Here is a 25,672-nt window from a genome sequence, read left to right on the forward strand (position 1 = left end):
GGTGCCTTAAGGGATCTTATGAAAATATTTTTGTAACACTACTGACTTGTAATATATACAATGACCCCTAAATTTCCAATTTATTTTTCTGATATTTATGCGACTTTTTTTTTTTTTTTTTTTACTAAAAGCAAAACATGTCTATGTTTAGAGAGGCCTGTCTCTTTCTTTAATTTTGTTCATATTTTGAAAGTGTGATTGGGCTTCAGTTTTTTTTTTCAGATTTTTTTTATTGTGAATGTACTAATTATTAATGCTTAATGTGTTTATATATGAATGGTGTGTTTGGGTAAGATGTGGTTGATCTTGGTTAACTTATGTAAAATTGTCTCTGCACCACCATTTTATAGAGTACTGAGTTTTTGATGACAGTGGTCCTGAAAACTGCTAACTGAATACTGAGAAATCCAATGGGCCTGACTTAGTAGCAGCTGGGTGCCACCAGGTGGTAGTACAAGCCAGGCGCAAAACCATCGCTGTAATTCACAGTGGTACTTTAACAGGAATGAAATTAGTAATAGAATATCCATATTTAACTGGAATCACCCCATCTTCCTTGGTGTTTTTTAAATCTGACTTTAAACTAGTTTTTCAGAGATGAAGCTTCGTTTTTTTTTTAATCTGGTCACATTGCACAGGAAAGACCTGTTTTAATATCTTCTTTTGAATAACCCAAAAGAACATCTTATGGATTCCAGTCCAGACAAAAGCGAAACATCTTTGAGTGGTGAGATTCTCTGTGCCACAGAACTGCAGTCCTAAGCCAATCAGGGAAATAAAGCTGGTGCTGTAGTCAGGAGCCAGCCTGCCAGGAAATATATGTGGCAATTGGGGTTGAATTATTCATAGACAGTTTTTTTGTTTTGTTTTGTTTTTTGTTTTGTTTTGCTTTTTTTTGGTGGGTTAGACAGCTCAATCTGTCTATATTTTTTTAAGTCAGGTATGACTTGATTGCAGTGCTAAGTCACATATCTGGAAATAAATAGTTGCTAGATAAAATATTTTTATTTTTTTTAATTTTTATGACTAAATGTATATGGCATGTGTTTCATGTCCCTACACTTCCAGGGGTATTTTTAGAGATGTCTGTTTCCATATCAGTAACTTTGCTCTTTCATGATGCTGGAGTCTTTCTTTGGGGGAGTGGATGGCAGCTTTGGAGGATATTTGGTAAGACAGGCGCTCCAGAGGGGCATTGAATAGCTCAAACAGCTCAAAATCCCAAACCTGGGATTCTAATGAGTGGTGTTAGCTATATTAGTGTTAATATTTGTTTTAGCCACTGAGAGAGAATTTCTAGCTGCTCCATTAGAGATAGGAAGTCTGTCCACGGAATAAATTAAGTCCTCCGTATTGAGACAACCTGAAAGTGAGCACCCATGGGTCTATGGGGACCTGTGAGAAATCATGGAGAGCCCAGAAGGGCCTAAAGGACATAAGTCCGAGGATTCTAATCCTTCAGATTTTCAGGAGGAGATGTGATTTCAGTCAAGTGTGGTCCTATAATAATATACGTGGCTTGAATTCTGTTGTATGAAATGAGTGAGTGGTGAGGCCTTGGAAGGAGCATCACTCACTCATGAGAGGCCAGAACAGGCTCAGCCCCCATCACAGCAAACTTTCTTTTTCAGCAAAGTATCCAGAGCTGGTAAGTGTGAAAACCCCAGAAACCTGAGTTTCCGCAAGGCGCTCGGTGAAGTCTCTCGTGACACACCTCTGGCTGACGTGAGGTCTAGGTGTCATTTTGTACGTTGATGATTGATTAGCTACCAAGGTGATGCCACTTAATAGATTGATGTCAAATGATGCCTCTAGGGATGTCCTCGGCCTTCTTTTCTTTGATCCTTTTTATTCATGATTTGGATGAAGATGTAGAAGGCAGACTGATACAATTTGAGATGACATGAAATTAGAATTAAGGGGTCAAATCAGAGTTGTAAAGTCTTAGGCTGGTTGAACTTGGCATGCAGTAGCAGAATGATTTATTTTTATTTTTTATTTTTATTTTTAGCAGAATGATTTTAAATGGAATATTTATAAAGGCTACTGTGTTCTAAAATCAGGAGCAACTATTCAGGGGAAGTCCTATCTTAGCTGTAGCATACCTAGAAGAGACTTAAGGGGAGATAGTTGGCCGTGAAAATAGTATCAGTCAGCTGTGTACCATAGCTGTCAGCAGAGTAAATGTTAATTTAGGTTTTATCATTCAAAACGTGTGTCCTGGCAAAGGAGAGAGGGGAAGTTCCCTGTCCTCCCGGCGGGGGGGACCACTGTTGCCTCAGCGCTGGGTGCTGTACCTCCCGTGGGGCATAGGCGGCTAGGGACGGTTCAGGAGGGGGATGGCACGGCAGTGAGAGCCGTGGAAGCTGTTATAAGGGGCACAGCTGAAGGAACTGGTTATTAGAAAATCCAGTATCAGGATGGAGTGACACTGGCTCTGCATGTTGGAATCTGCCTGGCGAGACTGGGATTAGACTTGCTCTGTGTTCAAGTTAAGGTCAAGGGCGTGGAAGTTGTACAGCGACAGTTTTGCATTTTGTGTAGTGAGGCTCTGATGGTTAGAAGCAACCCTAGGTGGGAACAAACTATTTCAAAAGATGATTTCTCCGTCGTTACTGTGTTCGAGCATGGACGGGTAAGAACTTGGAACTGTCTTAGCAACTGAGACATGGTCAAGTGAACTTAAAAGGGTCTCTTCCAGTTCTGGATTTGTGGTTATCTTCTTGACCCATTATTGAGCTAAAAGGAATCCTTAAGAAAAAGGCACATTTGAGCAGTTCTCAATATTAATTTATCCCAATAAGCCTAATAAGGGTTTTTTTCTTTCTTTTCAGTTTCTTTAGCTGGCAGAGGCAATTCAGGATTTTCAAACGTGACCTTTATTCCTGTTGTCTCAGAGATATGGTCAGTGCCCCGATGCCAAGGTAAACACAATAGGTACTTCCAAATGCTAGAGGGATTACCTAAGCAGGTCGTGTCAAATGATTGGGCAGCCAGTTCTGGGCATATTAGCCCAGGGCTCAGCTCTGGGGTTGGAGTTCAAGAGTCAGCAGTGTTGAAGAGTGGAGTTGAAGAGTGTTTGAGAGAGTCCTTGGCCTGCTGTGATCAACCCGTCCTCCGTGGGGAAGTGCTGGGAGAACCTGATGTGTCTGCCCTGGAATTTGAGAGGTTCAAGGATCCTGAGGGCCACTAAGAGACTGTGGCGGGGGTTACCCATGCCTGGCAGTGGCCCCGAAGGGACAGAGGGCTTTGTTGGGAACCTCGTCTTCCCCACCGCGGGAGAGCTGTGGCAAAGGTGTCCCTTAGTCCAGAAGTGGGGCTGTGTGAGGGGACTGCCCAGCAGGGCTGCCTAGAGGGCGGATTGCCTGTGGTCGGCTGCTGGGGGGACCACTGACAGGCCAGGACAGGAGGCCAATGGGAAGACGTTAACAGGATTAACTAAAGCCAGACCAGCTAGGCTAGGTTCAGATCCTGGCTCTGCTGCTTTTTTGCTGTGTGATCACAGGCAGGAGTAGAGCAAGAAAGGTACAAGAATCTAACCCAAGGCCTATGTCTTAGGAAGATGGCTCAGGGGAGCCAATTTAAATTCAGTAAGATTTTGGAATTTTGACAGTAAACAAGAGACTTTTAAAATACTCAAGATTATTCATGCAACTTAAAGGGATAGAGACCTTGGAGACCTTCCATTTAAGGGTTTAAAAAGGAGTCCAGAGAGCAGGTTTGAAGAGAACGGTGGAAAAGGAATAAGGGTGCCTTCTAGTTGCATCCTGTGCAGACAGACCTAGTAGAGAGTGGAAATGCTGGAGTCACGGCCAGGGACGGATTTTAGACATGGTTTTGTCACCAGGTAGCCATGTCCGTAGCAAGTCACCCTACCTCTCTGGGTCCCAAGTGTCTTCACCTGTACAACATCTCCTGCTTCCTTGTAGCCATGTGGTTCTGTTTCCATTTTCCTTCACAGGCAAGGTATGCAATATGTGTCATATATACAAACATTCATAAATACTAAATATCCAAACATATCTTCCATTGATATATACATTTAATATTTATAGATACATATGGATGCATTTGATACTTGTAAGTATACAGATATATTTAGTATTTATAAATATGTAGATATATATAGATATATTTAGTATTTATATATATTTATTTATACCCAGAACTTTTTTCTGAAAAGATTTCATTAGCTGAATTGCATTTTCTCTTGGCATACTGACTGGGCTTTGTGCCTGAATACAGTGTTAAGGTTACCTCCTGTGTTCCTCCAGTAGTTTTCCTCTGCTAAACTTTATATAGATAAGCTTTAGTAGGAGATGGCATTTTGAGCACATATATTTTAAGAGTCTTACCCATATTAATTCTCCCGATTCAGTCTACATGTGGTTTTTACATTTTCATAGCTCAAAAGTCACAGGCAAGCTCAACTGAAGGAGGTAAGAGGAATGTCAATTAAATACAATTAAATATTAAAAAATCCCCCAGACCTCTTGGAATTCGTGAGATAGTTCTGCACGTTCCTACGTGTGTGCAACAAAAAATAGACTTAGTTTGCCCTTGAATTTTAAGCCTCCTCATAACACTGGTCTGGAGGTGATGTAATTTTCTGTAAATTCCTGTCTGAGTCCCTGACATGCTCCAGAAAGGGTTGGTACAACCAAATCACTGCTTTAACTAGTTCAGTTATTTGAAATTATACAGTAAGTATACAGTAATTCTATTTTGTCCAAATAAAAAGTAGACACAGAGATTAGAACATCATAAAATAGACAAAAGGAGAAGGTGACATCTATCTTAACCTGCTCAGTCCTTTGCTGGAATCCTTCTCTTGAGCAGGGATTGATCTCATGAGCAGTAGCAATAGTTTGTTATAAACTATACTAGATTGTGTATTTATTAGTTTTAAATTTTATAAGACATTCAGTCTCTGCAGTGATAGCTGAGGAGGGGTTTTCAAAGCTGAGCACTGCACGTGGACTGCATATTTATACGCATAGCAGCATCTGTGTCCTACACTGAACCAGAACAGCAGTACCAACAACTGCGGCACCCACAGCTCCAAAGCCCATAACTTGAGATGTCTCTGCTATTTTCACCCAATATAGGTTTAAATGATCTCTAAGTTCTCTCTCCGCAGTCCTGTGGTTCAGCTCACAAGAGGCATCATCTTTAAAGCTTAGGTATAAATTCAGCTGTGGCAGCTTAAGCCTCTAAAATCTTGGTATCCAGAACACCAAGACCCTGTTAGGACACAGTGAGGATACTTAAATGTTGGGAAGAGAATGGAAGTCAAGTGTAACAAGGTGTCTTTCCTTAAACATACATGTACGTTAGTTCAGTTTCCCTTGCGTTTTTGGAACTGCTCCATATCATGGTGGTTGAGAGGATTATAAGGAGTGATTACAGAGAAAGAAGTAAACAAAGAGCCCTGAATTCAATTTCTGGGGGCGCTTTATTTTCCGCCTTCCTGAACTCTAGACCACGTCCAAAGATCTAGACCAGTGGTAATAGGGGGCAGATGTTCACATAATGAATTAGAGGGTGGCAACTGCACATGTTACTATTCCAGGCCTCTGGTGGTAGTATTTTTGCAGCCCAGCACATTGCCTGTCTCTTCCTACTCTTTCAGTGCAGTTTCTCTATTGCCCTTCTTTACGTGAGGATCAGCAAAAGCCCTGCTGGGGTCAGAGCGCCCCATCACCTGGCCATTGTAATTGATTCAGACGTGACGTGTGAGCCAAGCTGGGCTGACGAGAGCCCGAGTCTGGGACTCAGAGTGGAGGCAATAGGGGAAGCTGCCTTTCCTCTCTGTTCCCAAAACTGGGAGGGTAGCTGAGGATGGCTCATTTTACCATCCTGTGGAACAAGCCTTGGTCGTCAGAGTGAGGCCTACCCTGAGACAAAGGCAGGAGGTGAATGGCAGTGTTGTCTGCGGTCTGGCTCTAGGTCTGTCTGATGTCAGCTCTAATAAACCACGGCTTGTTTGTTTCCTCTAAGTTGATTTGGATTTCTGTCATTTGTATCCTAATACAGACTTCAAACAGAAATATTAGAAAACACACTTTTATGAAATGTCACTTCATAAGCCTAAAAATACAGATGATTTTGGTGTGATAAGAAAAGTAACTGTAATTTATCAAGCATCTTCCAGGTGCTAAGCATGGCTATCAGTACATTCTGTGTTCGTTTTTATTTTTTCTTCTTTTTTAAAAAAGATTCTTTATTCATTGGAGAGAAAATGAGAGCATAAGCAGGGGGGAGGGCCAGAAGGAGAGGGTCGGGGAGAGAGGGAGAAGCAGACTTTCCACTGAGCGGGGAGCCCAATACAGGGCTTGATCTCAGGACCCTGGGATCATGACCTGAGCTGAAGGCAGTTGCTTAACCAGCTGTGCCACCCAGGAGCCTGTTTTATTTTCATTTAAACTCTACCACAACCTATGTAGTGTATGTATCAGTTAGCTGTCACTGGGTAACAAACTGTCCCAAAACTTAGTGGCTTGAAACAATAAGAGTGTATTTAACCCAAGTCTCTTGCTGGGTTGGGTGATTGTTCTGATGTAGGTCAGGCTCAGCTGAGCGCACATGGGCTTGCTCCTGGATCTACAATAAGCTGGCAGATTTCTGGGGACTGACTAGTTTGGGATGACTCATGTGTAAGTCTGGAGTTTGGTGGTTTTCTGAGCTGGGCCCCACAGGAGCGCCTGGACATTGTGTCTCAAGCAGACTAGCCTGGGCTCTGAACGTGAGTGTTGCCGAGTTCCAGGAGAGTGATGAAGGCATGGAGGCTCCCGCATTTTGCAGCTTCTCCTGCATTCTGTGGACCAAAGTACAAGGCCAACCCTTGTTCAGGGAATGAGGAAATAATCTCCACTTTTAATTGGAGGACCTGAAAGTCAAAGGGAATTGATATAAGGAGGCATGAAAACATGAGAGCACAACTAATTTTCTAAAAAAGGTATTAGGTGCATATACTTCAAAAGTTAAGAAATTTACTCAAGATCACATGGCTAGTAAGTAGCAGAGACAGGACTTGAGCCTTAATCTTCTGACTGAAAAGCTCACTCTTCCAGCATTTCTCTCTTCTTGCTGATTCATCTATGTCGTCCAGTTGTCACAACTTAGTTTCCAAAGTCCTATTCTTAGATCACTTTTGAATGACTTCTCAGTTATTATGAAGAGTTTATTATAACAAAGGTATTGACTTTCCGTGAATAGGTTTTTCTTGAGCCACACTTATAAGCATTTCCATTCATATTTATACCCACAAGAAAAGTTAGTTCATATTTTCATCTTGCATCATGGCTATGCTTTGAAATACCAAATGTTATTTTGGGAGAATAGATAAAATAACTTGTAGTATCCAGTAAATTCTTAAACAATACATAGATGTGATGAGGAAACAATGAGTTCAGGCAAATGGGAAGTTGGAAGATGGTGAGATCTGTAAATGGGAAGAAGGCTGTCAACAAATGGAGGCAAGGGACAGTGAACTTCAATCCTGTAGGATTCTAGGAAGGGTAGTAGTGGCTGTAGCTACCATTTAAGTTGAGAAATCTTATAGCCTTGTGTGAAAGTCTTCATGAATAGTCCAGAGACAGCCCTCCCTAAGGATCCTCAATAGGATCGAATATGGGGAAAAGAGACAGTGTACAGAGCCTGGTATTGCACTGCAAGACTCAGATGCCCTACATTGTGCCTCTCTCAAAATAGTTTAGCTTAAACTCTCCTTGCATGCCTAGCTTAAAAGTCTGAGTGTTATAATTGTTCCTCTACAACAGTCCTAAGGGTGTTGATGGGAGGGGGTGGTCACATAGGCAACTTTGTCTCATGAAATTCAATGATTAAAATGCATGATTGCTGTGAAGAAAGGAAATTCGGAAGAGCATAGAAAGAAGCAGATGGTGGGAAATGAAGGGAGAGAACTGCCAGGAGCTTTCTTCCTGCGATGGAAGCAAGGCCCTCTCTCAGAAGGTAATACTAGGTCAGGGCGCCTGGGGGGCTCAGTTGGTTAAGCCTCTGACTCTTGATATCTGCTCAGGTCATGATCTCAGGTCATGGGCTCAAGCTCCCTGCTCAACAGTACATCTGCTTGAGATTCTCCTTCCTTCTCCCTCTGCTCTTCCCTCCCTCCCTCCCTCCCTGCCTCCATCCTTCCCTGTTCTTGCATGCGTACCCTCTTTCTCTCTCTCCTAAGAAACAATGGTAACACCAGGCAAGTAGAACTGAGTGCTCAGGAACTTCTCAGAGGTCATTTATTTTCAGGGAATATAGGCATAAGGGCAGGGAGTGTTCACATGGTTCAGTTGAGACAGGAAGAGGTAAAGGATAAGTCGGAGGATATCTAAGGATTGGTAAAGAAAGTAGATGGTTTTATGACTCATAAGTTCACTATTAGGGGAAAAGGTGATATGTATAGTTTTTAAACATCATGAAATCTTTTATTTTCATCTTTTCAACACAGTAAATACGTCACAAACAGCAGAATGGTTTCTAATTTCAGAACCTGGTGATAAGGAAAGGCAGGGTATGAGAAGAAGCCAGGGACTGTACCCCCCTGATGAGGTTCCTTTGTGGTTTGTTTTAAGGGGGTTTGCATGGTCTGTGTTCAGAAGCACTGAAAAACTTGGAATGAAGAATCGATTTCCCCTCTTTTCTATTAATCTCCATCTGGCCCTGGATGACTCTGGAAAGAGAGGGTGGTCCTTGTGCCTGAGTTGGAGAAGTTTGGTCTGCAGTCAGGACTGGATCCCAAAACTGTGGAACCTGACATTCCTGTACTCCGTGTCCATGGGATTTTGTCCATATCTGACTGTCGTGTGACTATAGACTTTTCCCCCTGCACCAAAAAGGTGCAGAGTTCTAGCCACAAGGGTGAGGATTCTATATAAACTTGAAATCACTTTTCAACATGAACCATTTGAAAAAACAGACCCCCATTTTATTATATTAAGTAAAAAACCCAAATAAATTAAAAGAAAGTAGGTCAACATCCTTAGATAGGAATGTATCTCAGAAAGGAGACCAAAAAAAATTTTGGATAGGGCATCTTCACATAATAATTTTAAGCTTTTAAATCACAGATTTGAGCTGTAGGAATGCCTTTGTTGATAAATACAGAAGGAGGATCAGCCATTGGAACTGCTTATCTTGCATTTGTTCAAAGCACTGAATAAACTAGAGCAGATTTTGTAGAGTTTGGAATTTTACTGCGACGTGACAAGTACTCAAAATCAAAGAGTTGTTGAATCTGCAAATAATATGTTTGTAGTGATTGATCCTCTTCTAAATCTATAATTAAAAAAGGTAGGAAAAGTAACATGAAAGCAATTTCACATTCTTTTAAGTTCTGGTTAAAGATATTTGAAAGATCAGAATGGTTTTCCATCTTTGGTAACTTAGATGATGCTTACAAAAACAAAATACAATCCAAATGTCTTCTACAATATTGTTATTAATCTAAGTGTTATTTGTTACAAATTTATAGGTAACTGCTGCCTTTGAGGATGTTACCATCCTCAAAGTGATGTCTGTTTGTGGATACCTCTTTTTGCTATTTCAGTCTCTAAATTTTTATGTCATAAGCTAACTTTGACAATTGGGGCACCTGTGTGGCTCGGTTGAGTATCTGAACCTTGATTTCAGCTCAGGTCATGATCTTAGGGTTGTGGAATTGAGCCCTGCATCGGCTCTGTGCTCAACATGGAATATACTTAGGATGCTTTCTCTCCCTCTTCCTCTACCCCTCTCCCTACTTGCACACATACTGGCCCTGTCTCTCTCTTAATAAATAAGACCTTATAAAAAATAAGCTAGCTTTGCTTAAAAATAAAAGTTAAATACACTTTATTCTAGAATGATTTTTTTATGTACCGAAAACTTGAAAAGACAATACAGCAAGGTCCTATTTACACCTCATCCATCTTCCCCTAATTTTAACATCGGTAGTGGATTGAATGGTGGCCTCCAAAATATATGTCCACATCCTAACTCTGGAATCTGTGAATGTTACCTTATTTGGAAAAAGAGTCTTTGCTGATATAATTAAATTAAAGATTTCAAGATGAGATTATTCTGGATTATCTGATTGGGCCTTAAATCTAATGACAAGTATCCTTGTAAAAGACACACAGGAAACAAAAAAAAGACACAGAGGAGAGACACACAGGGAGAAGAGGAGAAGGCCTGAATTTTTTTTTTTTTTCCTTTTTCTGATGTCTCTTTTCTGTTCCAGGATCCAGTCCAGAACACCACATTGCGTTCATTGCCGCCCCCATGGTGTCCTCTGGTTCATGACAGTTTCCCAGTCTTTCCTTATTTTTCATGACCTTGATGGTCTTGAGCAGTCCTGGTTAGGTATTTCGTAGAATATCCCCTACTATGAGTTTATCTACTATTTTTCTCATGATTAGACTGGATTATAAATTCTGGGGATGAATACGACAGAGATATAGTGTCCCCCTAATCATAAAGGGTAAAGGGTATATATATCCGTATGATTTATCCCTGCTGATGTTAGTCATTTTTTAAAAAAGATTTTCTTTATTAATGAGAGACACACATAGAGAAGCAGAGACCCAGGCAGAGGGAGAGGCAGGCTTCATGCAGGGAGCCCAATGGGGAACTCGATCCCAGGACCCTGGGATCATACCTGAGCTGAAGGCAAACGCTCAACCACTGAGCCACCCAGGTGCTAGGATCCCTGCTCATGTTAGTCTTGATCACTTAGATAAAGTGGAGTTTTCCAAGTGTCTCCATTGTAAAGTCACCATTTCCTTTTTACATACTATATTCTTCAGAATCAAGTCTTTAAGTTCAGCCTACACCCAAGGAAGTGGGAGATTAAACTACACTTCCTTGTAACAGGGGGAAGCTAGTATGTACTATTGGGAATTTTTCTCTAAGACAGTTCTTCCTTTCTTTCTTCAACAGTTTATTTATGTATCAATGAATGTATATATTATAATCCAATTCAGTATTATGATCGTACATTATTTGTTGCCCAAATTGTTGTAGTTTTTATCCGTATTATAATTATTAACTTATTATACTGTATGCTATTAGTTTAAGCTTTCATTTTGCTCTTCAGTCTATTAGCTATCTGTTGCTCCATAACAAATTACACCAAAATTTAGGGGCTTAAAACAGCAAATATTATTATCTCACAGTTTCTGTGGGTCAGGAATCTGAGTGTAGCTTAACTGGGCACCTCTGCTCCCTCACTAGGCTGCAGTCAAGGTGTCAGATGGAGCTGTAATCTTCTCAAACCTTGACCTGAGAGCACCTGCTTCCCCAGGCTCATGCACATGGTTGTTGGTAGCCCTCAGGTCCTTGCTGGCTGTTGGATGGAGACATTAGTTCCTTGCCAGGCAGGACAGGAATAGTCGTAAAATAATATGGCAGCTGGCTTCTTTCAGAGGGTGCCCAACATGGAGAGTACAGTCTTGCAAGTGACTTCCTATCACTGTTGCCAGAATATATATATTTCAAGTGATTCACTGGGGTGCCTGGGTGGCTCAGTCACTTGAGCCTCTGACTCTTGATTTTGACTCAGGTCATGATCTTGTAATCATGAGATTGAGCTCCATGTTGGGCTCCACACGCAGTATGGAGTCTGCTTGAAAGTCTCTTCTCTCTCCCTCTCTCTTTCCCCCAAAGGCACATGTTCGCTCTCTCTCTCAGTATATCTCTTAATAAGTAAATAAATAAATCTTTAAAACAAACCCAAAACAAAACAAAACAAAAAACCCAAGTGATTCACTTGTCCAGCCCACACTCAAGGCAGGGATGCTGGTTATAGAAGGCCATTCTGAAGAGGAAGAGGTGATGATAACTGGGGCTACCACACTCAGTATCCCACTATTACATTCACTCGCTTCAGTTAGTGAGTTAGAATGGGCAGAGGGAGAAGAGGAGGGGGAAACCTAGAAAAGCAAAACCCCTGATGGATTAAATGTTTTGGATGCAGTAACTTTTGACAATGTGTCACATACTATATGGGTGTCTACCTCTTATTATTATTCATCTATACATTTATTTACTTATTCATTTAGGATTATATGGCATGTAGCTTCAAGCCAAACATGATATTTCTGACCCCAGGCTGTGGTCTACTTGAGAGTTTTGAAAACATTTTTTTTCTTAATTAGCACCTGAGCACTTACAGGCTATTTAGGACCAGCCACCTGAGCATCACTTCCACCAGGTATTATATGAGCAGAAGTGGAACCCATTAGTAATTATAATTGAAGCTAAACATAATTACTTTCATAATCTTGAGTTGTTCACCTTGAATTCCATCAAAATCGTATTATGAAGCTGAGGAATTATGAAGAATTACTGACAAAGGATACTGTCAATAATTCTTTCATTTGTATTCAACTCATCTTTAAATTAGGTCCATTTACCTTTATTTATTTGTTTCTTTTGGTAAAAAAAAAAAAAAAAAAAAGCTCCCTGCAGAACACTTGAAAGTGAATAAAACTCCAAAGGAAAACAATCCAAATTATATACCATAGTGTTAACATTTTGATGCACAAAATTTCCATATTATTCTTTTTTAAATTAAATTAAAATTTTTTTTAATTTTTAAGTAATCTCTACACCCAACATGGGGCTTGAACTCACAATCCGGAGATCAAGAATCATATGCTCTACCAACTAAATCATCCAGAACCCCTTCCATATTATTCTTATACATATTTATTTATTTACATGTATACTTAACAGCATTGTTATCAAATTTTGGAATTTATAGAAATATGAGTATTTTCCTAAGTAAATTATTATTTTAGCAAGAACCCACTTGACTCATGATTATTGTCACTGAAATTCCCACAGTAGTTTTGCTCTGTAGACACCTCTGCACTCATCCAATTAGCATATATTGACTTCTTACTGGTGGCCAGTAAGGAACCCAGCACAGGGGAGTGCATGAGCCAGGTACTTGGAAAACTCAGTGTATGTTTTAGCCTGGCACCTAATCGGTTTTCATGTCCTTGGACTAATAAAAATCAATAGCTATCATATATTGAACATTTGGTTAAAAAATTCCTTTATCTCTAGGGCCAATGTGGGGCTTGAACTCAAAACCCCAAGATCAAGGGTTGCATGCTCTACCAACTGAGCCTGCCAGATGCTGCTATAGTGAACATTCACTATGTGCTAATTATTCCTGGAGCCCTTCATTTTACTCTCATGTTTAATCACAACACCCATGAGGTAGATACCATTACAATTATACTCATTTTACAGAGGGAAAGACTGAGGCCAGAAAGGTTAAGGAACTTGCCCAAGGGCACATAGCTAGTAGGTAGTGGAGCCAGGATTTAACCCTGGTAGCTAATTCCAGAGTTTATGTTCTTAATCACTGCTCTATACTTTTGAAATGAATACGAGCACTTGCTCTCTGGGCCTTAGTTTCTACATTGGCACAATGAATAGAAATTGTCCTAAATGAATACCCACCATTTGCTTCAATGTGGATGGAACTGGAGGGTATTATGCTGAGTGAAATAAGTCAATCAGAGAAGGACAGCCATCATATGGTCTCACTCATATGTGGAAAAAAAAATAGTGAAAGGGATTATAACGGAAAGGAAGGAAACCGAGTGGAGAAAAATAGAGAGGAAGACAAACCATGAGAAACTCCTAACTGGGAAACAAAGGCTTGTGGAAGGAGAGGAGGTGAGGGGATGGTATCACTGGGCAGGCACTAAGGAGGGCACTTGATGGGATGGGATGAGCACTAGGTATTACACTATATGTTGGCAAATTGAATTTAAACAAAAAGAAGTTTTTTTAAAAGCTTAAAAAAAATGAAGTCCTGAAAGTAGGTGATTTCTAATATAATTTGCTTGTTTGCAAGTATAATAGGATTTCATCATATGCATAATTAACTTACTCAACTTCAAAGTTTCTCCAAATGAAGAGGGAAAGCAAGAGAGAAAGAGATTAAAAGAGAGAGTTTAAATAATCCAGGGAATTGAAATAGTCAATAGTCAGTGCAAGTTGGTCAAAACCTATGGAAATAATGTATGAATGATTTAATTTTAAAACTATTCTTATCATTGACAATGGAAAGAAATGTATTGTTCAGGTGACCAGATAAGTCAGTGGTGATAGATTTACTCACATTCTTGAAGAAGAAACTGAAGAATTAATTGAACTCAGTGGTGAAACACAAGTGATAAATTAGGGCAGCCAATAAAATCAATTTGCAGTTGTAAAAAAAAAATACATACTTTTTTTTAAAGCAATGTATTTTAAGGATAGTTTTATTATATGTGGTTTTTTAAAAATCTACTGATTTTAAAATCAAACCTGAAGTAAGATGTGAATCCATTTTAACAGATACCTCCTAAATAATTTTTTTTATGGAAAGATAAGTTTATAATAAAGCATCTAAAAGCCAGGATTCATTCTGGTCTTATGAAGAACCAGACTATGACCAAAACACCATTAGAATCTAAGGTATCAATTTTCTGTCTCATCCCCCCCTCCCCCCTGCTTCCCTATGGGGACCTGCTTCATTCTTTTCCTGAATAAGCTTTCTTTACTTCTTCAGGCATGGGTGGAAAATCTTTCAGACCAAGCCCTGAATAGGATGCAAGTTGGCCACTAATAGTGTTTCTGAACCTTAATTCCAATGTCCTGGAGAATTTGCAACCTCAGATAGGTTTGTGAGACCCAAGAGAGTAGGACTCTGCCCCACTTTCCAGGAGACATAGATCCTTCCCTAGAACCAAGACAGGAACTGCTACTGTGATGTGTTTCAGACACAAGTGACCTCATAAAATTTCCTGGGTCCCGGAAGCAGGGCTCAGAAGAAGAGGAGGAAGTCACTGGACTCACCCTGTGGACAGAAGTGAGGGAGGTCTTAGTGGTGATGAGAGAGAACCAGACAAGACATCAGATGTCTTAGTAGGTGACCAGTCACTGGGGACTTAGCTACAACCCAGGAAAGGGGGAGCGGGAAAGGAAGAATGCCAAATCAGCAGGTTAAATTTTTGCCTCTCCAGTAAAATGGAGCTTAAAATAAAAGCTGGGCTGAATTATAAAAAATAGTATTATGTTGGTGGCACACTTACTTTGAGGGCCGAGACTTGTATCTGTCTGGAATTCTGTGATTCCTTTCTGAACTACAGGTTGCTGACGCACTCCAGAATTAGGGTCAAGCCATTTTGGGCAACATTTGTTCCCAATATAGAGACAAGGTAGGTGCTCAAGACACCAGTGAGTTGGAAAACCTGCGAACTCTAGTGAAATTTAGTTGGCAATAGTTCTAAAAATGTTTTGAAGTTTTGGGGCAACTGGAAGGTGATGGAGAAAAGGAAGAGGGCAAATGTTAACCTTAATAAACTTAATGGATAGATCTGAGTTTTATGAGGACCAAGAAGGTGGTTAAAAAGGTAGGTGCATGAGATACACTTTTCATGGCATCTTTCTCAGGCTCTAATTTTAGCCAGTGGACTCGAGAGTAGTGACTCCAGCAGCACCAGCCCAGGCCTGACAAACGGCACAGATGGACCCTTATCATAGCTCTTTTGGAATGCCCTGAACTAGGCTGTTTTTAAGGTATCTTCCAAAGCAGAAGAACCCTGGTGCTCTGTCAAGTGGGTGTCCCTTTACTGTGCTACGGATTGGTGCAGTGGCCAGGACCGTGGTCAGACATCTTTTGAGGAAGGACTCCTTAACAGGCCTTGAGAGGACACTGCTCTGCATTGGAAGGTGGATGCTTCTAAGACTCTTGTGAAGTATAAGCACACTCCTATTTTGTCTTGTTTGTAGGAAAAAAAGAACATTTTAATGGTGACATTGCCTTAAATGAAGCCCTTAGCCCTAATGTTGGAGCTAAGGCCTGCTCGGGGAGGGTAGGAGGAAAGCATCTCAGAACTTAGAGGACCAGAGAATGGAGCCACTCTGTGGCCTCAGGAGTCTGGGCTCAGTAAATCCCTCTATCTCTTCTTTCACAGACCTCTGAAGCCCAGAGATCTTAGAGATTGTAGGAGTGAAGTCATGGTGAAGGTTCAGGTCGGGACCCCGGTCACACACCGACTGCCTTATTTAAGGCAGCAATAGCTTTCACCCCTTCGGTAAAGTGAGTCTCTCAAGGCCTCCTGTCAGTTCAGTGGAAGTGATGGGTGAATGTGGGGAGCAGGAGCCCAGGGGTTCTCGATGGTAGTTGGGAGAATTTCCCGGGTAACCCCAGATAGGAAACATTCCAAAGGGAAGAACTCACCCAGGATATATTCTCATCTATCTCACCTTTGGGAACCTGGAGGAAATATCACTCCTGTGGTCGGGGCTGCTTCGTGCACAGCACTTCTCTTCTGGGACTTGGGCCCAGGTCTCCACCTGTGTGCGTGCATGTTTGGAAGGGGCCGTTTGGTGAGGGTGAGGAGTAATGCTTGCGGGTAGAGTAACTTGCAGGAATATACATGTTAATTCAGGAAGAGAATATGGTGGAATAATATCTTGGAGATTTATTATTTTATTTCCTTTGGCATTTCTTCCCTCTCTCTGTTGGAGCAGATGGTCAGCTCTGAGCTCATCACCTCAGGAAGGGAAGTGACAGCGTAGAAAGAACCTCTCCAGAGTTGTGTTCCAAGCCCCAAGTCCTTAGGGAACTAGGAGTATTTTGGGTATAGAAAAAATGTTTAGAAAGAGTAGGAGGAGGAAGAGAACAGGGCTTCCCTCAAGATTACAGAAAGCTCTGTGGGCTGGAGGGGGAGGAGGGGAGCGAGTGGAGTCACAGAGAGGGGCTCTGAGCCTGAGTGCCTGAGTGCCTGAGTGCCTCCTAGGGATGGCTCCCCGGAAGGCTGGCAGGTTTGGCCAGAACAGCCTCTTAAAATTTTCCTGTGCTCCAGGGGTCTTAAAGCAGCAGTTTCCTCCACTGGGATCTCTGGACCATACCTTGTCCTACCTGCCCACGGTGCCTGGTCCACACTGGTGTCCATGTTCTCTCCAGTCTTTACGTTGAGCCACCGGTCCGCATGGCCCCTTCTGCTCCAGTAGCTCTCTGTGCCAGGTTAGCGGTGTTGGAGTCTTCTGTGCTCGTGTCCTCCACTGGGACACAGGCATCTGTGTGAGTGTCCGTGCTCCATCTGCCTGGACGTGCCTCCAGGTCAGTCTTGGTCTGGGGCCCTGATACACCTCTGAGGTCCTACTCCAATACCACGTACGGGGACTTTTCAAGTCCTGTGTTCCTATTCATCAGCTCTCCTTGACAAACACCATAAGGCTCGGAGAGGTATAGGGCTTGCTGAAAAGAAACTGTCTTATAAGGACATAGAGGTTTATACATTCTCCTACTGCAGATTCTCTGTGAGTTACTGCCCTGCTGCCCATGGACTCCTAACAGTCAGGGATGGTCTTCAGGACACAAAGCATTCAAGCTGAGGAGTAGACAAGTTTGTCCTACAGCACGATATCAAAAATGTCATATCAAGCCTCTGCTACAGACCCTCAAATCACTCAATCTCTGTTCTGAGTTTAGTATGACGGGTGAGCCTGTGTGAGCCTGGCGCATAAAGGAGAATGGCATTTTATTCAGTTTGGTCATGAAATCAACTTATCTCAAACATTCACAGTGGAAATTACCTTAAAACCTTTTTTTTCCCCCTTAAAGTAATCTCTCTGCCCAGTGTGGGGCTCAAACTCACAACCCTGAGTCACATGCTCTACTGACTCAGCCAGCTGGGCACCCCTACCTTAAAATGTTATTAAATCTTCAATTGCACTCCATATGAGTGTTCCTCGTGTTTAGGGACAGTGTTGCTTTAAAGTTTCTTTAAATTCTAGAATCACATTCAGTGTGGTGAGATGCTCACACTATGAGAGGTATATCGAGGGAAGAGCATTTTACATCTTACAGATTAGTTTTCAGTTTGAGGTGTGAATGGGAATGTGGGGCAAGGATGTACACACTTTTTATTATAATGTATACATCATTATGTTTATATAATTGCTTCTTTTTGGTATAGCAAGTATAGAATTGTTAGACACAGGTCAAGGTACCAAGAACATTCAAGAACTTGATCTCAAGGGATATATAATTCCACTTCTGAGAAAATTAAATAGAAACGTAAGAAGTAAATGGCAGCAGGAACGCTTAGGTGGCTCAGTGGTTGAGCACCTGCCTTCAGCTCAGCGCATGCCCCCAGGGTTTTGGGATCGAGTCCCACGTCGGGCTCCCTGCATGGAGCCTGCTTCTCCCTCTGCCTCTGCGTCTCTGCCTCTCTCCCTCTGTGTGTCTCATGAATAAATAAATAAAATACTTAAAAAAAAGAAGTGAATGGCAGCTTAGAGATTTCATAATGGTCTTGTACCATCTCTTGATCCTGGACCATCCACTGTGGCTTCATCCTTGGGTTTCATGTATTGGAAATATGTCTACCAATACTCCAGGCTTGTATCTTCCCAGGTTATGCCTGATAGAACAGAATTTGTCTTTGTCAGCATTTCCAAAACATCTCTTTGGATCTCATTAGATCTGATTGGTTCACATGCCCATCCTAAACTCATCATCACCTTAAATAAGGGATGAATGTTAGAGGGAGATAGAATATAATTCCTTGATTTATTATGTTTCAATTCTTGCATACTCCTGGAGACAGGGCTACACTTGATCTTAGCCAAAAGGCCGAGAAGCGATTGGAGACAGGGCTAGAGTTAACTTTTCTATAAGCGCTTAGACAGAAGGAAGAGGTTGTTTCCCAAAGGAAAATTGAGGGAATGCATCTTGAAAAAGGTGAATGGATACTGGGAAGAGAAATGATATTCTTTAAAAGGTTTAAAATGTTGGTAATTTCTGGGCAGAAGAATGATATTCCAGAGGGTGTGTTGTAAAGCCTTAGACAATTGGTAAAAGGAAGGTGCGGTGGGAGGGAGAAGTCAGATTAAAGAAGCAAAGGGCTAAACTGGATGGGATTAAATTCAGTGGACAAGGTAGGATTGTACTTGGGGTCATTCTGGGAATGACATGGATAAAGCATTTAAGGTAGAGGCAGATGATAAATAATGAGTTAACTTTTGGGTCCCTGTTCAAATTTTGGTGCAAAGTTGTTTTTTGTTTTCTGCGTGTGTGTTTTTTTAAGACTTATTTATTTGAGAGAGAGAGCAGAGGGAGGAGCACAGAGAGAGGGAGAGAGAGAGGGAATCTCCAGCAGATTCCCCCCTGAGCACAAAGTTGGATCCCAGGCCTTGAGATCATGACCTCAGTGGAAATCAAGAATTGGACACTCTACCAACAGAGCCCCCAGGAGCCCCAGTGCAAAGTTGTTTTGTATTCATCCTTCAGCCCTAGACCCTTTCCATTCAGGAGTGTTCACAGAGGCCTGAGACCTTAAGACTAGTTTACCAGAAGAGTCGGCATCTAGATCAAAGGTTTTACTTAAGTATAACAAAAATTTCTAGTGATTGTTAATAAAGAGATAGTGGTTGTATCTTGCTCTTTTACACTTTCCCATTTTCCCTGAGTAGGGTAACTATTTGAAAACCATGTAGAACAAGGACAAAATTAGGTCCTCAAAGATCCCTAGAGCTTTCTTTTGTTTTTTTTTTTTTTTTTTTTTCAACACAGAAATAAGATTAATTGGAAAATGACAGAATCGAAGATATGTTTCACTTGGTTTAAGCAACGGCCAACTTTAATATAGAGCATCTGTGTCTTTCATTCTGCAAACAATTACGAGCTGATTTATATATTACAGAATTCAATTGCTGCTTAAAACGATCAAATTATCCCATTGAGTTCCTACAGAGCTCCTTAAAAAGTGTGTAAGAGACAAAAACAAGAGCATTTAACATTTTTAAACATATATTATCAGGTAAAACTGTTAATTTCTTGGCAAGGTCTATATTATATCATTTAGAAATATGTATTATTATCATGTTGGAATTGGCAGCAACTCGGACCTGAAGTCTTTTATTTAAAAAATTAAGAATGGAAGCTGCTTTTCTCTGAGAGCGTTGGTTAGTCTCGCATTTGTTGTGGAGCTCTAATAGCTACCATATGTTAGGTCTATTAAATGAATGATGTAATTTAGGCTGCCTGTTGTCCTGCCAACTGCTCCGTGCTGACTCCTTACTGTTAGCCTGTGTTACTCCAGTGTGTCCATATATCACCCAGCAGTAGCTCCTTACACAAACATGTTAGTCCTTGGGCCTTTAACCCCATCCATCATCATATACAGTCTCTGTCTCCTTCCTTTCAGAATTGAAACTAATGAAAAATAATGGTAAACCTTGGCAAAGAGTGTGCTTGCAGGGTAATAATCAACCCAGTGTTCTGGCTCATGGATAGAAAACCTGAGGGGAGTGCTGATGCTGAAGACAAGAGCATAATGTATGATTAAGAAAATTCGGACTTCTCCACAACATGAAAGACAGAAAAATGTCTCTCTTTTGTGAAACATAGATGGTAGCTTTTTCCTCCCTAGTGAACAGGACGATGGAATGAGAATGATCAGAGCAAAAGGAGTAACATGTAACATATGCCCTTTGCTTGTGCACTTCTGAGGGCTCCTATCCAGGAAGATAGTAGTTTCAGTCTGAGAATCTCAGATATTTATGTAGCTATGACCCAAATATTTTCCATTTTACCAATGGGAAAACAGAGGGCCAAGATTGATTAATGACTTATTTCAAGTTGCCATTTATTTATCCGTGTTTAGTAAAAGGAAATTTATAGGTATTTTAAAAAATTCATTGGGAAAAATCCATTATCAATGATTCTATAAATTTAATTGAAATCTATTTCTTACAGCTTCACTTCACCGTGCTACAATTATCCTAGGCCTGCTTTTACTAGCATTTTCTAGTGAGTGCGACTTTTTTTCAGCATTATAAAGAAATCCTACCATTGCTACCGTACAGCTTCAAAGACATACATCTTTGTAGTATGTCTTATGTATTCAAATGTTAGGACTATTTATTTTCACTCAATATTCTGAATATACTGTCAATATGGCAGATTTCTTTTCAATGTTCTGTGGGGTTTTTTTCTTTAAGCCTAGGATTGGAGAGTAATTTTCTTTAATTTACACCTACTGTATGGTCCAGCAGAACCTAAAATTAATCCTTTCCTTTATGGGGAGTGCATAACAGTTGTACTCTTATGTAACCTGTTGGCTCCCACTTGTCATCTTAATGAACTTCCCCATTTCCTACTGTTTTACAATCTGTCCTTTTGGCATCTTCAGACTTCCTGCACTCTTCTTCCTTTGGTAAGTGTATTAGTTTCCTAGGGCTGCCATAACAAAATACCACAGACTGAGTGGCTTAAGCAACAGAAACTTATTTTCTCACAGTTCTGGAGACTAGAAGTCTGAGATTCAAGGAGTGAGCAGGATTGCTTCCTTCTGAGGGCCGTGAGGGAAGGATCTGCTCTAGGCCTGTCTCCGTGGCTTGTGGGTGGTTGTCTTCTTCATGTCTCTTCACATCATCTTTCCTCTGTATGCGTGTTCATGTCCAAATTTCCTCTTACAGAAACACTAGTCATACTGGATTAGGGCCCATCTTAATGACCTCACTTTAATGTAATTACTACTGTAGAGTAATTGGGGGGAGGGGCAGATGCAATTCAGCCCATAATGGTGGGAAAAAAAGACATAGAAATATTTAATGCTACATGGCATTTCTAGGGTATTGAGATTCCATGGATCCCCAAAATGTGGATCTTAATTATTAGTCAAGAAACATGGATATGTTGCATAGTGATATTAGTCTCCTAGCAGCCAAAATGCTAACTTGATAAGATTTAGATCCTCATCCCCACCCCCTACATGTCAAGAAAACAATGCATACTGAGTTAGCAAGTGTGTAGAGAATAGAGATCCTGAAATAGAAGCTGGGGGGAAAGAGGGCCTCCAGCGCCTTGCATGCCAAATGGTGATGGAAGTCAGATATTCTTTTTAATCATGTAGTAGGGGTATTTCCATTCAGGTCACAACACATGCGTGTAAACCAACACACACCCATCCCAAAATTTCCAGATAGTATTGTATTGAATATATGTTATTTATTTCATGGGAGTCAACAGTGTAAGTTCTCTGTAGTTTTCAAGGCTTTAAATGTAGGAAGAGATCTCCAAATAATTACAAAAGATTGTATAGTAATCCAAATTTGCCAAGCAGTTAAGAACCTGTTTCTCTGGAAAAATAGAACTATGAAGAGAATCACATACTACTAGAAGGCATAAGATATTAGAAGCCTTTATTTAATCCTTGGAATTTTTTTATGCCATTATTTAATCCTGGAAACCCTAAGTTGTGATTGTATTAGAGATCTAAATTTTTTTTTTCCTTACAACCTAGTGAAAATGACTTACGGGCGAGTTGGTGGGTGGTTAAGTGCTAGAGATGAGAAGTTAGCCTGGGGTTTTTACCAGATCAAATCTGTCTGTCTGCTCTGATTGTTGGGCCCTCAGGTTAATTCTGGGGACAGCCCGAGGAATAAGGACCTGCCCAGGGGCAGTGAAGATTGGGAGATGTTCATGGAAACTGACCTGGCCTCTTAAAGTGTTGCTCTGGATTAAGGATCCCAGACCAGCAGCTGTTATGAGTTGAACCAGCTTGTCCTCATGATCACATTCAGAAGAGGTTACAAGGAGGGAAATGGGGGCACAAGTAGCTCTCCTCAGCTGCTTCTATCAGAGGTTCTCAAAAAGCCTGGCATGTTGTGTGCTCACACTTAAAATGTTCCCTAAAAGCATAGATTTCTTTTTAAATTCTTTTTAAAGATTTATTTACTTATTTTAGAGAGAGCAGGAACAGGAGGGCCAGAGGGAGAGGGAGAGAGAATCTGCAGCAGACTTCATGCTGGGCGTGGAGCCTGATGCGTAGGGCTTGATCTCACGACCCTGAGATCATGACCCGAGCTGAAACCAAGAGTAGACTGCCTAACCGCCTGTGCTCCCCAGGCGCCCCCAAAGCCTGAATTTCCTGATGCTGCCCATTTTGCTTCATTGATCCTAGAGAAGACTCACATTATTACATTGAGGTGTTTTTAGCAAGGTCTTAGAATTCCCAGTATTAACCTGCTTGCTGCTCTTTAAAGTCACAGTTTTGGAGTTACATTTGAAATAGGATAAGTTTACCTTGGAAACAATAGGGATTACAGTCAGGTGTTTTCTTTATAAGCAGAGTGCTCACTAATATGCTTAAGTCTAGAAATTGCTGTTTTACTAATGGGTAAAAGCAGGACAACTTATCCCTTTTCTCAGAAAGTATTAGCGATTTCCTGCAGGAGGAAAGAAGTGGGAGAAAGCCCTTCCTACAGTCTTTAACAGTTTCCTATGTTATTTTCTGTGGCCTAAAGAGAGACGCATCCTGTTCTCCTTTCCCAATTTATCACTTCCTCACTTATACTCAATCCCCACACACCCACAGGGACCAATTCTCACTTCTACTGGTTTTATTGTGCAGTTCATTTATTTCTATAATCCTTCCAAATGACTCAAAAAAGTGGATGTGTATGTATTCTTAGAGGTGTCATTCTTGCTTGTCTTTAAATCATAGCACCCATTGGAATTTTAATCAACCTTCCAGGTCAGTTAAAAACTTCGGGTATAAACCAAGAGTTAAAATTATTGTTGTGCATTGAGTTTTCATAATAGAAGATTATCGCCATAAATGATTATTCTTCACCTTGCAGGTTAGGGAATGCAGTGATCTAAAAGCTCTTGCCTGTCAGTTTTATCTGCGACATGGGCAGATCAAGTCAGTGTGTACATTCTGCAGATTTTTAAGAGTCTTTGCTCAGGGGAAGGGCTGGACCCACGCGTGTGTCCTGTCAGTCTTGGGTAAAGTGGTAGTGGGTACCCTGGACTCTTGGACTGATGTTGCTACTTGGGCTTGCTCCTTCTTTCTTTCTCTTTCCCCCCTCTCTCTCCTTCCATCCGCCCCCCCCCCCTTTTTTTCTTTCTTTTTCTTTGAAGCAAGTTAGACATACGCTGGACTCAGTAGCTCTGTTAAGGCCATATAGTTTGAGAGGAGAATTGGTAGGATTTAGAAGGGCTTTTTAATCAAAGCCTTAGGGGGGATGTGTCTGGTTATTTTTTGGAACAGGGACTAAATGAATGAGCCAGAAGGTGATTGGAAAAACAGGCATTTATTCCTCTGGGTGTTTATATGAGGGCAGAGGGCTGAAAGCAGAAAAATTACAGGAATGGTGATTGATCTGGGAGCCAGCTGGAGAGCGTTGCTAAGGATAGACTGTTTTTGACAAATGGTAACCATCCTCAAGAGGATAAGAACATGTGGAAGGTAGGAGACCAAACTTTTCTTTTTATGGAGTCAATCAATACTTGTATTACAACAAATGAAGTCATTCAAAGAGAGGATTCCAAAGGCATATGCAAATACATTTCCAAAAACAAAGGGCTCAGTTTAGAAGCAAGAACATTCAGTGTCTTTGCTGGTCAGGAGGTCAGGGACTACCCCTGAATTAACTAATTATCCGTGTTGCCTCTCTGTGTAAAACGACTTAAGCTGGTCAAGAGCTACTTCCCGAGTGGGATGAGGAAAAGGACCTAAATAATGACTGAGAGAGACTTTTGAAAAGTGGGAGTGAAGCTAGTGTAATCCGTTAGAAATTTATTAATAATATATTAGATTCAAAATACATCTGTCTTTTTTTCTCTTTACGTGGGCTAACGACCCACTCTGTTGCTTGGACCATGAGAAGAATTTATTAAAATCTGATGTGTCAAATAGTTTCAACACTCAAATAAAAAAATGTTATAGTCAAATGAAAAGTATAGAGAAAAATGGGCCTGGGGTGGGGGCTGGATCACACAGCCAAAGCCCCAGAGACCATCCGGAAAACTAAAGGAGTGTGTACAGGTTAGTGCAGGGCAGCCTGAGAGCCACGGAGGGAGCCTTGAGGTCTAATAGGAGATGTTAATCCTTGCTCTCGGGCCTGGATGACGGCTAAGACTCCAGGCTTGGAGCTGTAAGTCTCTGCAAAGTCTACAAAAGATGGACTAAAACTTGGGCAGTGTGAATATTTGAAGGGTAGATGTGGGAGGCCCCACAAAATAAGAACAAAGTGCCGAGAAACTGCACTGATTTCTTGGCAAAAAGGGGGTGACCATGCAGCCCAAGCCTGACAATGAAATAAAGATGTCAACCCAGTGGCTCTAATGGCTGTGTGACCCACATGTGTGATCAATGAAACTGGGAGTCCGGGGGTGTGTCACCATGGCTGGGATGCAGCCGTATCCCATGCTCAGCCGACAGGGAATCCCAGGAGGGGAGCATGGAAAACGGAAGCTCTTCTTTCCCGTCATGCTTCCTGCAATCTGGGGCATGGCCATTTTGTCATTATTCTTGAAACTGTACTTTTGTCAGGATTATATTTGTTAAGACTTGTCAGTTTTTACCTGTGGTGAAAAATTGTTGGAAAGACAAAAGTGTCGTTTGCTGTTTCAGAGACAAGGCAACATGGGAGAAGCTAGGGGGCAGAGGGTGCGGGTATTGAGCCGTAGGGAGATTCAGGGCCCAGAAGCGACTGTAGCAGTGACTCCCCATGTCTGCTTGAAGTGTTTTACCCCCAGCACACATCTGACAGTGTATGGGACAGTTCTGACTGCGGGGACTATAGGAGGCCCTGCTGCTGGCACCTAGCGGGTGTCAGCCACCTAACTAAACACCCCACCATACGCAGGACC

At 41.3% G+C, this 25,672-nt stretch overlaps 1 long non-coding RNA gene across 5 annotated transcripts in view; it reads left to right on the forward strand.

The window, feature by feature from the left end:
* LOC140611111 (uncharacterized) overlaps positions 1 to 25,672 on the forward strand; it is a 68,223-nt gene that overhangs the window by 10,902 nt on the left and 31,649 nt on the right. For 4 of the 5 annotated variants that reach the window (XR_012012455.1, XR_012012458.1, XR_012012450.1 and 1 more), the window contains exon 2: positions 2,835 to 2,924. The exons of the other annotated variant lie outside the window; for it this stretch is intronic. This is a non-coding gene — a long non-coding RNA (uncharacterized lncRNA). The remainder of the gene's footprint in view (positions 1 to 2,834; positions 2,925 to 25,672) is intronic. 5 annotated transcript variants of the gene reach the window in all.

Source organism: Canis lupus, chromosome 2, assembly GCF_048164855.1.
Source record: "Canis lupus baileyi chromosome 2, mCanLup2.hap1, whole genome shotgun sequence".
Taxonomy (NCBI): Eukaryota; Metazoa; Chordata; class Mammalia; order Carnivora; family Canidae; genus Canis; species Canis lupus.